Source organism: Lichenostomus cassidix, chromosome 3 (genome assembly GCF_008360975.1).
Source record: "Lichenostomus cassidix isolate B80296 chromosome 3, HeHo_3.0, whole genome shotgun sequence".
NCBI lineage: Eukaryota > Metazoa > Chordata > Aves > Passeriformes > Meliphagidae > Lichenostomus > Lichenostomus cassidix.
In genome coordinates this window covers 4326913-4339952 of record NC_139483.1, presented here as the reverse complement: position 1 = coordinate 4339952, position 13040 = coordinate 4326913, and the positions used below count along the sequence as shown (strand labels likewise).

The window sequence follows — 13040 nt, the reverse complement described above, 5'->3', positions numbered from 1 at the left end:
ACGGATTTAAACACAAAGTAAAAAGCTCTGTGGAATGGATATAGTTGGACCCAGCTGTCCCCAAATTAGCCTGGCTCAGACCCTGCATGTCCGTGTAAAAACCCAGCTCAATAAGGTATGGAAGGCTTTGACTCGGGTCAGAGCCTTCCCACTCCAGGAATGCCCTTTTAGTATTGAATTCCCATAAAATGCACTCATCATGGAGACTGTTCTATCTCCCTCTTCTGTTTACTGAAAGCAAAGATGTGCTTTGGAGATCTCCCTCACACTTTCAAAAGAGCCCACAGGCTCTTGGGCCTGCTTTCGAAAATATTTGTGCTTGCTGAAAGAACACCTGAAACAGTACAAAACTTCCAAGTGCTTCCAGCACTGTCTAAAATCCTGAGCACACTGGAAGCCTTATTCCCAAACTGCAGCTTTAGTGGTTTGGTGGAAAGGGGATGATCCCTGACCCTTCGGGCTGCACAGTTTGTCTCCCAGGCAGCCCTGGGAGGCTTTTTTTCACCGTGGACCTTGGGCTGAGGCTCAGGGGTGTTGAACCACAGGAGAGCTCAACATCTTGCTCTTTATTTAACAAAAAATAAGGAGCCTTAGCCTGGTGTTCCCCCCCCCCCCCACACCCCGATGTATTTTCCACTTTGTTCCATGTCTCGGTGCTCACCGCAGCCCCCGGGCTCATAATTGACTCAAGAATAATCTCCATCCTCCCGTCCCTGATAAGAAATGTGGTCCCTTCCCTGAAAGCCTACAAAGAGGAGTGTTTTGTTTGTGTTCTCCCCGCAGTACTTCACACTTCTTTTAGATTGTTTTAATTTAATTTTGATGTAATCTGATAAGAGCTGTAAAACTGTCAAAGGAAGCTGCCTCCTTCTGTCGCATTAAAATACACTTTGAATGAAATGGTGGCTTTGTCCCCAGTAACTGCCAAACCAAAGCATCTCTTGATTCCAGTGCAGGGATTGATGTGCACTAATCTCAACAGCTTTACACTCTTTTTCATTTAGGGAGGCAGCCACGTGTGCTTTGGCATCCTGCCTTCCTCTGGGATGTAACTATATCCCAAAAGGTGTGGGATTGGCCTCACGGAGTTGAGCACCTGGCCGCGGGCCTCCCACCTACCAGAGACCCCTGGCAGGGTTTCCCAGTTTTCCAGGGCAATGCACGTGCTGTACATGCCTGCTGCAGGGAGGGGCTGCCCCTCGGGCCCAGAAAAGTGGGAACCTGCTTACAGAGCAGGCATTGTTGGTGTCCTTGGTAGGGTGTCATGGGACACACCAGCAGGTGTGGGGGAGACACATTGCTCTGGAAAGGCATTTTCAGGAACACAGGGATGTGTTGGGAAGAGGTTTTCCCTCTCTGTGCTTGGTTGATCTCTGAGAGCACAGTGAGCTTACCCACAAGTCAGGGCAGAGCTGAATGCATTTGCTTTTCTTTTTCTCAATTAGACACATAACACAGGCCCTAGTAGTTGTGTAAAAACATACAGAGAATTTACATAATGCCTAATATGAGTCCTTTTTGTTAATGACTCAAATCCCAAATGCAGACCACTAATAACACACCAGAAACTAAAGAGCAGTAAGAGCAGTGAGCGATCTCAGCAGAGCAGTTGTGAGGATCCATTTCCTGTCAGTAGCAATGTCTGGAAACAGTAATTAACGTGTTGAATTTAATGTTTACATTTTAATACATTTAAATGTAATAAAATGCTTTTATTAAGTGTTACAGTTCCTTGAAACCTGTTATTACTCGTTTCTGATGCCCAAGCAGCACACACCATGTCTGGCCTCGGATCTGCTGCCTTGGGGCAGGTGACAGAGCTCCTCCAGCAGGAACCTGGAATGCAGAACCCAACGGCTGAGTAAACAAAAACCTGGAGACTGCAGCAGCTAAAAGTATTTAATGTTTATTAAAAATGCAAGGGCCTTAGCCAAAGCCTGGTGACATAATTGAAAAGCCCCTAGGCATGTCACTGTCTGTAGATTTTGGATGAATCCTGGAAAGCTGAGATATAAGCACATACCATTGATATTAATGAGCCCCAGAAAAGCCCCGGCATAGGGGAAAGGCTGGTTTAGAGACTGTTTGCCAGGAAGCCTCCCTCTTTCTCCAGCTAATTCCATGTGCTTTTCCAGTGTCCTGTGTGGCACAGGAGGCTCCATGAGCAAAAGGGAGCAGGTGTGGCCCGATTGAGGCTGTTCCAAGGCCAAGCATTCAGAGAGGATGTCAGGGAGATTTCGGGTCTCAGTCACTCCTGTGACCAGGCTGTAAACATGAGGAGTCTCCATTCAAGTGTCTGTTGCTGTCTGAAGAGGAAAGAGGAGATTGACAGTGTTGAGTTTCCCCGTCCCTGGAGAAATGAGAACTGAATTCAGGTTTTCTGAGACATGAGCCCAGGGGCTGAATTCGAACCAGACTACTCACAGCCAAAGGGCTCCACTCCTGTCTTCTCTGAAAGATCTACACCTCACACTCAGGAGTGCCCTGTGCCACAGCTCCTTTAACTTCTGTTCCTCAAGCTGAACCAGTTCTGGTGTATTGCTGCTCAGGAAAGAGTATTTTGCAATGTCTCCCTCAGGCCTGCAGTGACCAGACAGCAAGCAGGAGAAATGGCTCACAACGCACAGCCAAGCTCAGTGCCACACGTGCCTGCTGGGGTCCCACGGCAGGGGGGACCAGGGTCCCACTCAGCTGCAGTCTGGCCCGTGGTGCCACAGCCTGCCACAGGCACCACAAGCTCCCCTCCTGACACATCTGGGATGCAGAACATTCCTCTGGCTCTCAGGACTCCAAGTGCCTGACTGTCCTGCTGCCAGGTCTGCGCCCAGAGCACGGTGCTGCGGTGAGGAAAAGGGTACACTGCACCTAAAGCTGTTCCCAGCACACAATGTCCTACCTTGCCTTCGGTGTGCTGTCCCCTGCACCAAGCCATGCTTTTGCCAGGATCCTCTTTCAGGAGAACGGCACCTTCACAGCCATGCTGTTCCCTGCACTGTCCGCTCTGCAGCTCTTGCCAGTGAGGCTATGGCTTGGCCAGGCCACTCCATCCTGCTTGAGCTCAGTGCTTGCTGCTGCTGCTGCTGCTGCTTTAAAGGACACAGATCTATCAGGCTCCTTCATTAGTGTTGATTTCATATACTGACTGAAAGACTGAAAAAGTTTCACTTCTACAAGTCATGAAAAATAAAGGGAGATCATAATGAAAAATTAAAGGGCGATTATAAAATAACTGGGGAACTCTTTTAACTCTTTTAACTGAATTAGATGTTTTTCTTTCAGTCCCACAGTTTAGAGAGATCGGTTCTGAAGAGCTGCTGCCTGCATTGACAGGGATGAGGTGTTCGGAGAAGGTGAGAAACCGGCAGGATCTGAACTCCAGGCTCAAAAGGATGTGTCTGGCCCATTGTCTGGTTTGATTAATGAAGCCTTTGCACAGCGAGATAATGCCGTGTTTGCCATGCTGGGAATGCTGCTGCACAGCACAAATATCAAAACCATGAAGAATATTCAATACGATAACAACAGCAATGAGCCCATCTATGTATCACTGAATTCTGCCTGAAAATGCCTGAAATGATATTTGTTTATTTCCTAATTGTCAGCCACTTTGATGCACTCATCGTCAGGTTCAACAAGTGCTCCAGGCTCCAAGGGTTTGAAACAAAGGGAGGCACTCGGGCAAGCCGTGTGGTTTGTGAGCCAGGAACTGGGAACTGGCAGCACAGGCAGCGGGGTGCAGCTCTTGGGACAGACACACTGACAAACACGGGGTCCCTGAAGGATCCCACACCTCCTCACACCCCAAATCCTTCTCACTCAGGTCTTACCTGGGGCAATTCCTGCATGCTGCCTCTCCCAATCCTCCAGTTCTGTGAAATCCACTTTTGAGTGGACATGGTATTTTTCACTTCCCATCCCAAACCACTCTGCTGATTTGCTGTGACTTCTCAGGCATTTTCCCCCTGTCCTGTGCACAGGATTGTTCTGGTGTTGAATGAAAGGATCCACACGTATAAACTGTTGTTTGTTTGAAAAAAGCAGAACAATCATAGGACTATTGAATTAATTAAGATGTGTCTGCTCAGAGTTCAGCACCCCTGGGCCCTGCATCCCATTCAGAACATGCCAAACAGAAATAGTAACCTGAAGCTGACAAAAAGGCTTGAGCAGAAATATAAAAATCCTCCGACAGTGCATTCTGACAGTGCTCAAAAATGCATTTCTAACGTACCTGCAAGGCAATGTGGAGCAGACACACAGGTGGGCAAAGGTTGGGTGCCAGCCTTCAGGTCTCAAATGTTTTGCCCGTTTGCAGACACACAAAACATACCGGACTCTCCCAGCGGCCTGGGGGGTGACCTGTGCCCTGTTCCCGTCTGAACCTGACCCCGAGCATTCTTCTCCTGCCGCTCCCCGCAGTGTCCCCCCTTGTTCAGCACACCACCTCCCGCTGTTACTGGTCCAGGGCAAGCCCTGGCCCCCGGCGAGCACAGAGCTGCACCAGCCAGGACACTCCTGAGCGCTCCGGCGCGGAGTCTCGCTCCCTCAACACTCGCATTATTTTTTTGCAGGAGCGCGTTTGTTCTCTGTGCCCAAAGCGCCGGGGACGCGCTGCCCGCCTGTACGAGGGGCTGACAAAGAAAGGCGAAAAGGGAAAAAAACCCCATCCCAGCATCCGCAGCTCCGGGCGGCCGGGAGGAACCCCGGTCACTCCTCGGGCGGCGAGTGGGATGCCCCGATGGAATTTGGGGAGCAGCTGCGGGGCCGCCGCTCGCCTCCGGGGTGACGCAGCCGGAGCGTTCGGTCCCCGCTGCCGCAGCGGCCACGGACCGAGCCCGGACCCCACGCCCCAGGGACCGCCGCCCGGGTAGGTGCCGCTGACTTCGCCTTCCCCTCCCGTTCACCGCCTTCCGTCCCCTTGGATTTTTCCCCGTCCTTTCCCTCTAGCCATTGAATTCCGGCGATTTTACCATCGGGCAGCGCCGCGGCAGCGGGGGCCACCTCTCCATCCCCAACCCGGGAATTTAGAGCGAAGCCGCCCCTGGTCCGGCCGCTCTTCCAGCGGCTCCGGGCGCACGGGACCGACCGCGGGCGGCAGTGACCGTAGGCAGCAGTGACCGCAGGCGGCAGTGGCCGCGGGCTTGCGCCTGACGCGCCCCGCGGGTGACCGAGCGCGGCGGGGCTGGGACCGGGGCTGCGGGAGGTCACACCGAACCCGACAGCCTGGCCTGGGGGAAGCGATGGAGATGAGTCCGCTCGGAGACCGGCTGCCCGCTGGGGCAGGGAAGGGGTCCGGTTTCCTTTCCCCGTCCCCCCGCAGGTCCCTTACCTGGGCTCCGGGCTCGACTCCCCCGCCGGTGTTGCCGCTCCCGCCGAAGCACGGACAGGCAGTAGCCACAGGGAATTTAGGGTCTTCCCGAAGACCTGCTGCCCTTCCCATGAGGGGTCAGTGCCAGGGATGCCTCCCCCCGGCCCCGGGATCCCCTCGGTCCTCCCCCCGTATCGATTCCAGTCCGGCGCTGGCAGCGTTTAGGCCGGGATTGGGGGATAATGGGAATATCATCTGGAGACAATTACCTTTGGAGCGCGCTCGCTTCTCCTCCCAGACACTGTTATTTGAGCAATAGGATCATTTGATTTCATATCGCACTAAATAACCCCCGGCCGCCGCAAATTGCCGCCTTCTCAACAGCCACCCCTTGGAATAAATTGCAGAGCGACTCCTCGGGCTCTGGCTTCTTCTTCTTCTTCTTCCTTTTTTTTTTTTTCCCCCCTTATTTCCCCCCCTCCTTTTTCTCCTCTGCAGAACAGTATTTCGGGATAAGCAGGGACGGAGGCCCGATGCTGGTGGATAAACTGCATCCAGCAAAGCTCCAGCTCCCTCAATAACCCAAGCAGCTAAACTCTACCCGCGCCGATTTTCCTCGTGTTTTTCTCCCCTCCCTCATATTTTTCTTTCTTTCTTTTTTTTCTTTTTTATTTTTTCCCCTTCTATCCCTTTAAAGCAGCTTTTTCCCTGCCGGGTCGCGCCGATGCCGGGGCTCCATGTGCCTTTAAGGCTCTGTCAGCGCTCACCTGATAATCTGGTCATCGCCGGCCTCATTAGATCCGTATTAATGTCAGGCACGGATTGCTAATTAGATTTGCGGGATAAATGAAATTACCCGAGTGGGCTGCGTGGGAGGGGGAGTGCAGTCTCCCAGCACTTTCCAGGATTTACGGGTGGGGGAAAAAAAAGGGAAAAATAAAAAGGAAAGACGTAATTTTGTTTTCTGTCCTTTTCTCCCTTCTTTCCCCTCCTGCCCCCTGAGCCCCATCTCCTCCTCAGGCTCCTCTCTGACAGCCACTAACCTGCTCCATAGCTGGAACTGGGGGTTTTGCTTCCCTCTTCCTGTGCTAACGGAGCCCATCGGTGCCGCAACGGGCGCTCCTTGCCGAGGCATCCCGCTCGTGTTGGATTCATGGATCCCAGGGAGCAGCTCTGGAGTGAACAGCACTACGCTGCTGGGGTCTCACAGGGGTCGAGGGAGAGACCCATGGCATTATTCATCCTATTTATTTATCCTTATTAGAAAATGGGATGAAAGAACAGGGCCCAGCATCTTCCTTTAAGCACCGGCTGAGCAGCGCACACACAGCCCCAATTAAACACTGCCGGGACAAGGCCTTTCTCCATATTAGAAACCCAGCTCTGTTTAACGAGGACCAATTAAATCCTGCTTCATTTTACCTGGGATCTCACAATAGACGTGACAATGAATTCCCTTTCTTCTTCCCTGGTAATTACTGGCAGAATCAGCCCCACTCAGGGCAGGAAGCCGTTCCCGATAACCCACCTGAACCCTGGCTGGATCCCAGTGGAGCAAGGGGTCCCCTCCTGTCCCTGACCCCACCAAAACCCACCCGGGATCATCCTGGGCCTCCAGTCCTGCCCCACTGCAACCCAACACGGTGCTGACAGAGTGGGGCCCTCCTAGGGAAGCATGTGGAGCTATTCCAGCTCGACTCTGGCTTCCATTCCCAGGCTTCCCCTGAGCACCCCACAATCTTAGAAACTGCACCCTGTCTCCCAGGGGACATCGCTGCAACCAGGAGATTCAATTAATAATCCTGGCCCTTTGCTTCTCCCACAAATAAATGGCTTCTTTTCCTCCCACAAGTATTTCCTTTCCCAAGTTCCCTTTCAAAAGGGAAAAAAAAAAAAAAACAACAAAGAAACAAAACCCCAAACTGGAGAACAACAGGAAAAAAAGGAGAGGGGGGAAAGAAAAGAAAGAAACTGTTCTCCTTTCTTTTCCCTGTGTGCAGGGTAATTGATAGGCTCTATCAGAGGTCAGGATTTGCATAAGAATTAAGAGCAGTAAATTAATTTAATATTCTATGCACATCTCCAATTATTCCTGCAGACCTTTGTCTCCGCGGCTGGCAGAGAGAAGGTTCAGCTGCTCTTCAACCAAACAACATCTGTGCAGTTAATAATTTGATAAACAGCTCATACAAATAGTTTCTGAATTATCTGCCAACCCAATGACTATTCAGTTTGGAAACACTCGGCAAGGGCTGCGCCAGCAGCCAGGGCTTTGGAGCCCTGTTCCAGGGACTCGGCTGCACAGGCAGAGATTCACCCTGCTTATCCCTAAAATATCAGCAGCCCCTTGCAACAAAACCCCGTCAATAATGATACGTAAAATAAGTAATTACCAGTAATTAATAAAAGCCCGCCCTCCCCTGTGTGCGCTCACCACCCGGAGAGGCTCGCTCAGGCCCGGGCTGGGCTCCATCCCCCAGCTCCGGGCTCCGGGTGGATCCGTGTGAGGTCTGTGGCCCCATGAACTGCTCTTGCTGGGTGCAGGATTTACAGCCCTTCTGCTGCTTCCTTCCCTACACAACCCACTGGAAATGGGACAGGTTCTCCTGGAAGTTCTCCTTGCCCCTGCCTCCAGGGAGGAATGGCTGACAGTTGCCCTGCTAAATCCAAATTTCAGCCCTGACTTTCTTCTACGGCAATCCAGTCTTATGAAACTGAGGTGGCTCTGTCATCCTTCCCAGCATGGATGCAGAGGTCCAGCTCCAGGCTGGCCAAGCACCACCAGTTTATTTCACTCCCATGGATTGTATAGGAAGATGTGGCGCTTGGCCAGCCTGGATCTGGGCAGTGGTGTGAGTTCCCATCACTGGAGGGGTTTAAAAGATGTGCAGACATGGCACTTGGGGACATGGTTTAGTGGTGGCCTTGGCAGCGCTGGAGGAAGAGCTGGACTCAGTGATCCAAGCTTTTCCCACCTTAGCAGTTCCATGATTCCATGCTTGCTTGGGCCATGGTTCCTGCAGCACTCACAGGGCTGACCTTAAATTACAGTGGCAAAGAGTTCCCCCCGGCGATGCCACTGTTCCTCACTCCCCTCAGGTATTAAGCATCACTGCAAAATTAACAAGGAGTTGATTTTAAAAAGATTATGAAGTTCTCCAAGCTAAAGGAAAGGTTAATGCATCTCTCTGTAGTCATGCAACTTTCTTATTTGCTGTCACAAAGAGCTAATTTTTTTTGTCCCATGTAAAAAGAGAATTTACACCATGAACAGGAATTCTGAAACAGGGACATAAACAGAAGCAAAGGGATGAGGTGCCAAATTTGGAGGGATGTCTGGGGCTTGATAAACCACTGCATGCTTATCACAATGAAAATAACACCAGACTCCACACCGGGGCTGTGGGACAGACCAAGACCTAGTACCTACCCCACGAGAGGGACATGCCAGCCCTCAGGTGGAGTTCCCACATTTGGGATTTGGAGCTCTCTGACTCCATTCCTGCTGTGCCAGCCTGTGCTGTTACCTGGCTGCAGCACCAGCTCCAAGCTCACCATGGGGAATCAGCCCTCTGAATATTCAACACCGGTAGCTCCGGGTCTGCCCAGAGCCAGGGATTTGCTAGGAAATGGATGCTTTTCCCCCTCCTTTCCAAAATTCAGATCAATGCACTGTGCTGTCTCTGGAGCCTGAAGCTGGTCTGATCCGAGAGTGTATTTTGCCCCAGCACCAATTAAAAAAACACATTCCCGTTTTTATTTTGGAAGCTAATTGTGCTGTTTTAGGGAATTCAAATCCCCCTTTTCCAGTTCTGAATTCTCAAGGCTCCATGTTTTAAGGAGGGAACCAGACCCCCAGCTCTTTTCTGTCACTCAGCATGGGCATCCCTCACTCCTCACATATTCCCATAATTTGGCAGCCCTGGCCTTAGCACGGCAGGTTTTGGGATTGGGAAGGTGCAATGCTGGCTCGGGAGAGCTGGAGATGTGGCATCTTTGGTGCTGTGGCTTTTTGGTGCTTTAGCCCTTCTGGCCCCTCGATTTAACCCCAGCAAGGGGATTTCAGCACTGGCACTTACCAAGGGGCATTGGGCAACTTAATTAATGTTTGCAGAGCTCTGGGCAGAGAGTGCAATGTGCATGAACATTTTATTCTATTCCAGCCAGGCCACAGACCCCACGGACATCCCGGCACTGCCACATCAGCCAGAACCAGGTCTGCACGGAGTTTCCTTTGGCATCTCAGCCGTCCTACCACCACCAAAGGTTGAGGTGGAAAAATCAAAAACCCAGCCTGTGCACATGGGTGCCTGAAAGCTGCGATCCCACTGCCGCTTTTTGGCACAGAGATCTCCCTTTACGGACTTGCTCATCGTGTTGCTGGGCCACTCTTTTTTTTGTGGAGCCACAGAAGTGTGTGTAATGAGAGATTAAAATAGTAGTCGTGCCCTGTGATTTATTTTTTAAATTCTCGCATCTCCGCGCGTGTAAATACCCCGAGCCACCCGGCTGTAGGCCGGGATAAATAACGCAGCACAATATATTAACAAGGGAGAATGCAAAGCACTGAAAAGGTGGAGAAGGGGAGAATGCATTTGCTGGGTGGTAAGTTATTGGGCCTTTGGAGGCAGGGCAGGGGAAGGCTGAGCATGGGGGCTCCTGCCTTCCCCCCGCCAATAAATCAGCAGCCTCGCGGTGCCAATGCCTGGATAAAATATGCCAGGTGCCTCTGGTGGGCCAGCACGCGGCGCGGGAGCGCGGCGCTGCGCTCGCCATGCATGCTGACTGCAAATGGGGTGGGCCATCAGACACCGCCATAAAACACCCCCTTGCTTCCCCCAGCTGATTATCAACCTCATGCATAGCAAATGACGGAGCGGGAGCGCCGGCGGCGCCTCTGCCGCCGAGGTAAAAAAATAAAATATTTACAGACTGACAGGCTAATGGACACTTTGCCAAAGAGCCGTTCGAAAGAAGTAGTAAATGGGCCCGTGCTGATGCAGGGCAGTGGGCCCGGTCAGGGATCAGGACACACAGCACCGGATCGGATAACATCTAATTGGCAGGTCACATCCAAATGAGTGTAGTCATGCATCATCCGGAAGGCTTTTTGCTGGTTATAAAGACACTTGTAAACAATTCAGCCTCTGAACATGGCAATAATATGTTGATCCGGCATGTAATGAGGTGTTCCTGGAATCAATAAACTAGTCATGAAGAGCAGGGAGCAAGGTCAGCGCCTGCCTTTTTGATGACCTTTGCTGGCTGGTGAGGACATCATATACTCTGAAGAGGACTTTTCTCATATTGCAGAAGGCGCCGAGTGTCAGAACTTCCATTCGCAGCAAGCAAATGAACAGCCGGGCTCTGCATGCTAATGAAGTCCAGGCTATTTTCCACCTTTTCATCTGCACATTATGCTCTTGACTTTGGAGAAGGTGGGAATTAGGTTGGACCCTCGTGTCAGACTGCCTGATGGCTCGGCTCCGGAAAACTGGTAATTGAAGCTGATGACTGATGCGGAGGAGGCCTGAATTTGGAAATAAACAGTTTCAAGCACTGCATGTCATTTCTAGAGAGACTGCTGAGTGAATGGAAATGAGCTCCGTTTCGCCGATCTAATGCAGTTTCTCAGCAGGAAAAACACCGTCTTTGAGACAACAATGCCAATCAGTGAGATTTAAATGTGCTGGCGATAATGTAAGGAATAGCACCTGCCTCCCAAACAGCACTTAGGGAAATGCTGCCCCACGCCAGGGCCTGCGACACATCTCCGGCACCAGGCCTAGAGCAGCCAGGAGGCTCCAAGGGCCAGCAGCAGGGAGGGCACAGCACGCGCCATGCTCAGTTGTTGCTGCAGGAAAGACACCGGTGACACTAAGGAGTGTGGCTTTCAGCAATCCCTAACTGAACATGATGCATGCCGTGCCACATCTGCCCCGTTGAATTGCTCTTCCCCAGCACACTGAGGAGAAATCCTGGTGGCGTCAACCCCACCGCTGCTCTCCTTACCTCATGCCAGCCCGGCCACCGGCCCCACAGGGATGGAAAAGTGGAGTTTCTAGACAAGGCACCCAAAGGCCAATATTTTTAGCCTTGACTCTGTATACCCAACTATTGGGAAACAACATTGCAAATGTTACAAACTCTCTCCAAGTCCTTCCTGGTGGTGTGGAACTGAGCAGAGCCACTTGTTTGCTGGGGCAGAAGTAGCCTCGCTGAGGCTTCCAGGGCTTTGAAGTGCTTTCATTCAGACACAGAATCCCAGGCTTGTCTGGGTTGGAAGGACCTTAAAGCAAATCTTGTTCCACCCCCTGCAATGGGCAGGGAAACCTCACACTAGCTGAGGTTGCTCCAGGCCCTGTCCAACCTGGCCTTGGACACTCCCAGGGATGGGGCAGCCACAGCTTCTCTGGGCACTGTGTGTCCCCTGTGCAGGTCCCCTCCAGGCACAGGCATGACCGGGACTCACCTGCCCTGTGTTTCCCCAACAGCCACACACTGACAGGTCTGTGCTGGAGGTACAAGGTGGGGTGTGCTGCAGGCAGGGGCTCCTCTGAAGCCCTCACCCCCGATCAGAGGCCACTGGGATCAGCAATCCCCTGAGCAGCCACGTCCTGCTCCCTGCTGCCAAGAGCCGCTGGCTGTTCCCTCGAGGTGGCTGCATCAGGAGCGGGTGTGTTTGTGTAATAGTTTGCAACCCTTCAACATGAAAGGATGGAGATGGATGCGAGTTATTATTATGAAAATGAACCGAGCAACAGACAAAAATATTCAGGAGATGTAATCTGCGTCCCTACAATGCGCTCGCGGAGAAGAGCACTTGGCAGACAGGAGAGTTGCCGTCAGATACATTGCCTTTTGTTAAATTGCTTTTGCTCTGACAATGCCTTTTAAAACCACATGCAATCTTAATTTAAAATACCCAATACCTCAAGGTATAGGGGCCCAGTGCCGGTCTCCAGCTTGGGATTTGTCCAAAACAATTCCCTCAGCTTAATACTGCTATTCCTCATTTTAATCACACAACAAACGTGGGAGCCTGAATTCGCTTGTAAGAAACCAAGGACCTGATCCAAACATTGCTAAAAATCAATGGAGCACGGATTGATTCCCCTGCGTGCCACCTCACTGTTGCCCAAATCCCTGGAAGGTTTGCCCAAGGAATGCCCTCTCCCTGAGGGCACGCACGATGGGCGGAAAGCAAAATTCAGCTTTTTCATCCTTTCAGAAAATGGTTAATGGCGAGGAAATGCTGAACGTGGCAGGGCAAGACACTATTGCATTTTTGTTTTCCAGAGACAGAGTTGTGAAAAAAATCCCCAAACAAACCAAGCAGCACTTCCAGGTCACCAGTACCTGCTCCTGCCCTGGCAGGCTGTGTGTTGCTCCCAGCTGCTCCCCAACACGGAGCACGAGGCCTCCAAGGAGCAAGGGTTTGGCTGTGGGTGCCAGTGCTGCACTCCCTTTGCTCAACACTCAGTAAAATGCCCCAGACTCCCTCAGAGGCCCCTGGGTGCCAGATTTACCCTCTGCCCACAGGAGCCAAGAGCCTCAAAGCGTGTGGTGGCACTCTCAGGTCTTCCATGAGGAAGGGTAGGTGTGTGTCCAGGCATGATGCTGGCTCCAGGCTCACCCCATCCATCGGCGCTCCTCTGGCCTCCCCCCTCCATGGATAACCTCCTTCCCTATTCTAATTCCCTCAGAACATTATGCAGACTGTTTATATTTC

The 13040-nt window shown here is 51.8% G+C and overlaps 2 long non-coding RNA genes across 2 annotated transcripts in view; one reads left to right on the top strand and one right to left on the bottom strand.

The window, feature by feature from the left end:
- Positions 1-1890: 1890 nt before the first annotated feature.
- The window catches only part of LOC146438885 (uncharacterized), a 68845-nt gene continuing 57695 nt past the window's right edge, over positions 1891-13040 (bottom strand). The window contains exons 5-6 of the long non-coding RNA XR_014850535.1: positions 2897-8420; positions 1891-2541 (exon numbers count right to left, since the gene is read on the bottom strand). This is a non-coding gene — a long non-coding RNA (uncharacterized LOC146438885). The remainder of the gene's footprint in view (positions 2542-2896; positions 8421-13040) is intronic.
- Positions 4736-9763, top strand: LOC146438886 (uncharacterized). Its single transcript, XR_014850536.1, has 2 exons — positions 4736-4867; positions 9472-9763. It is a non-coding gene; the product is annotated as an uncharacterized LOC146438886 (long non-coding RNA).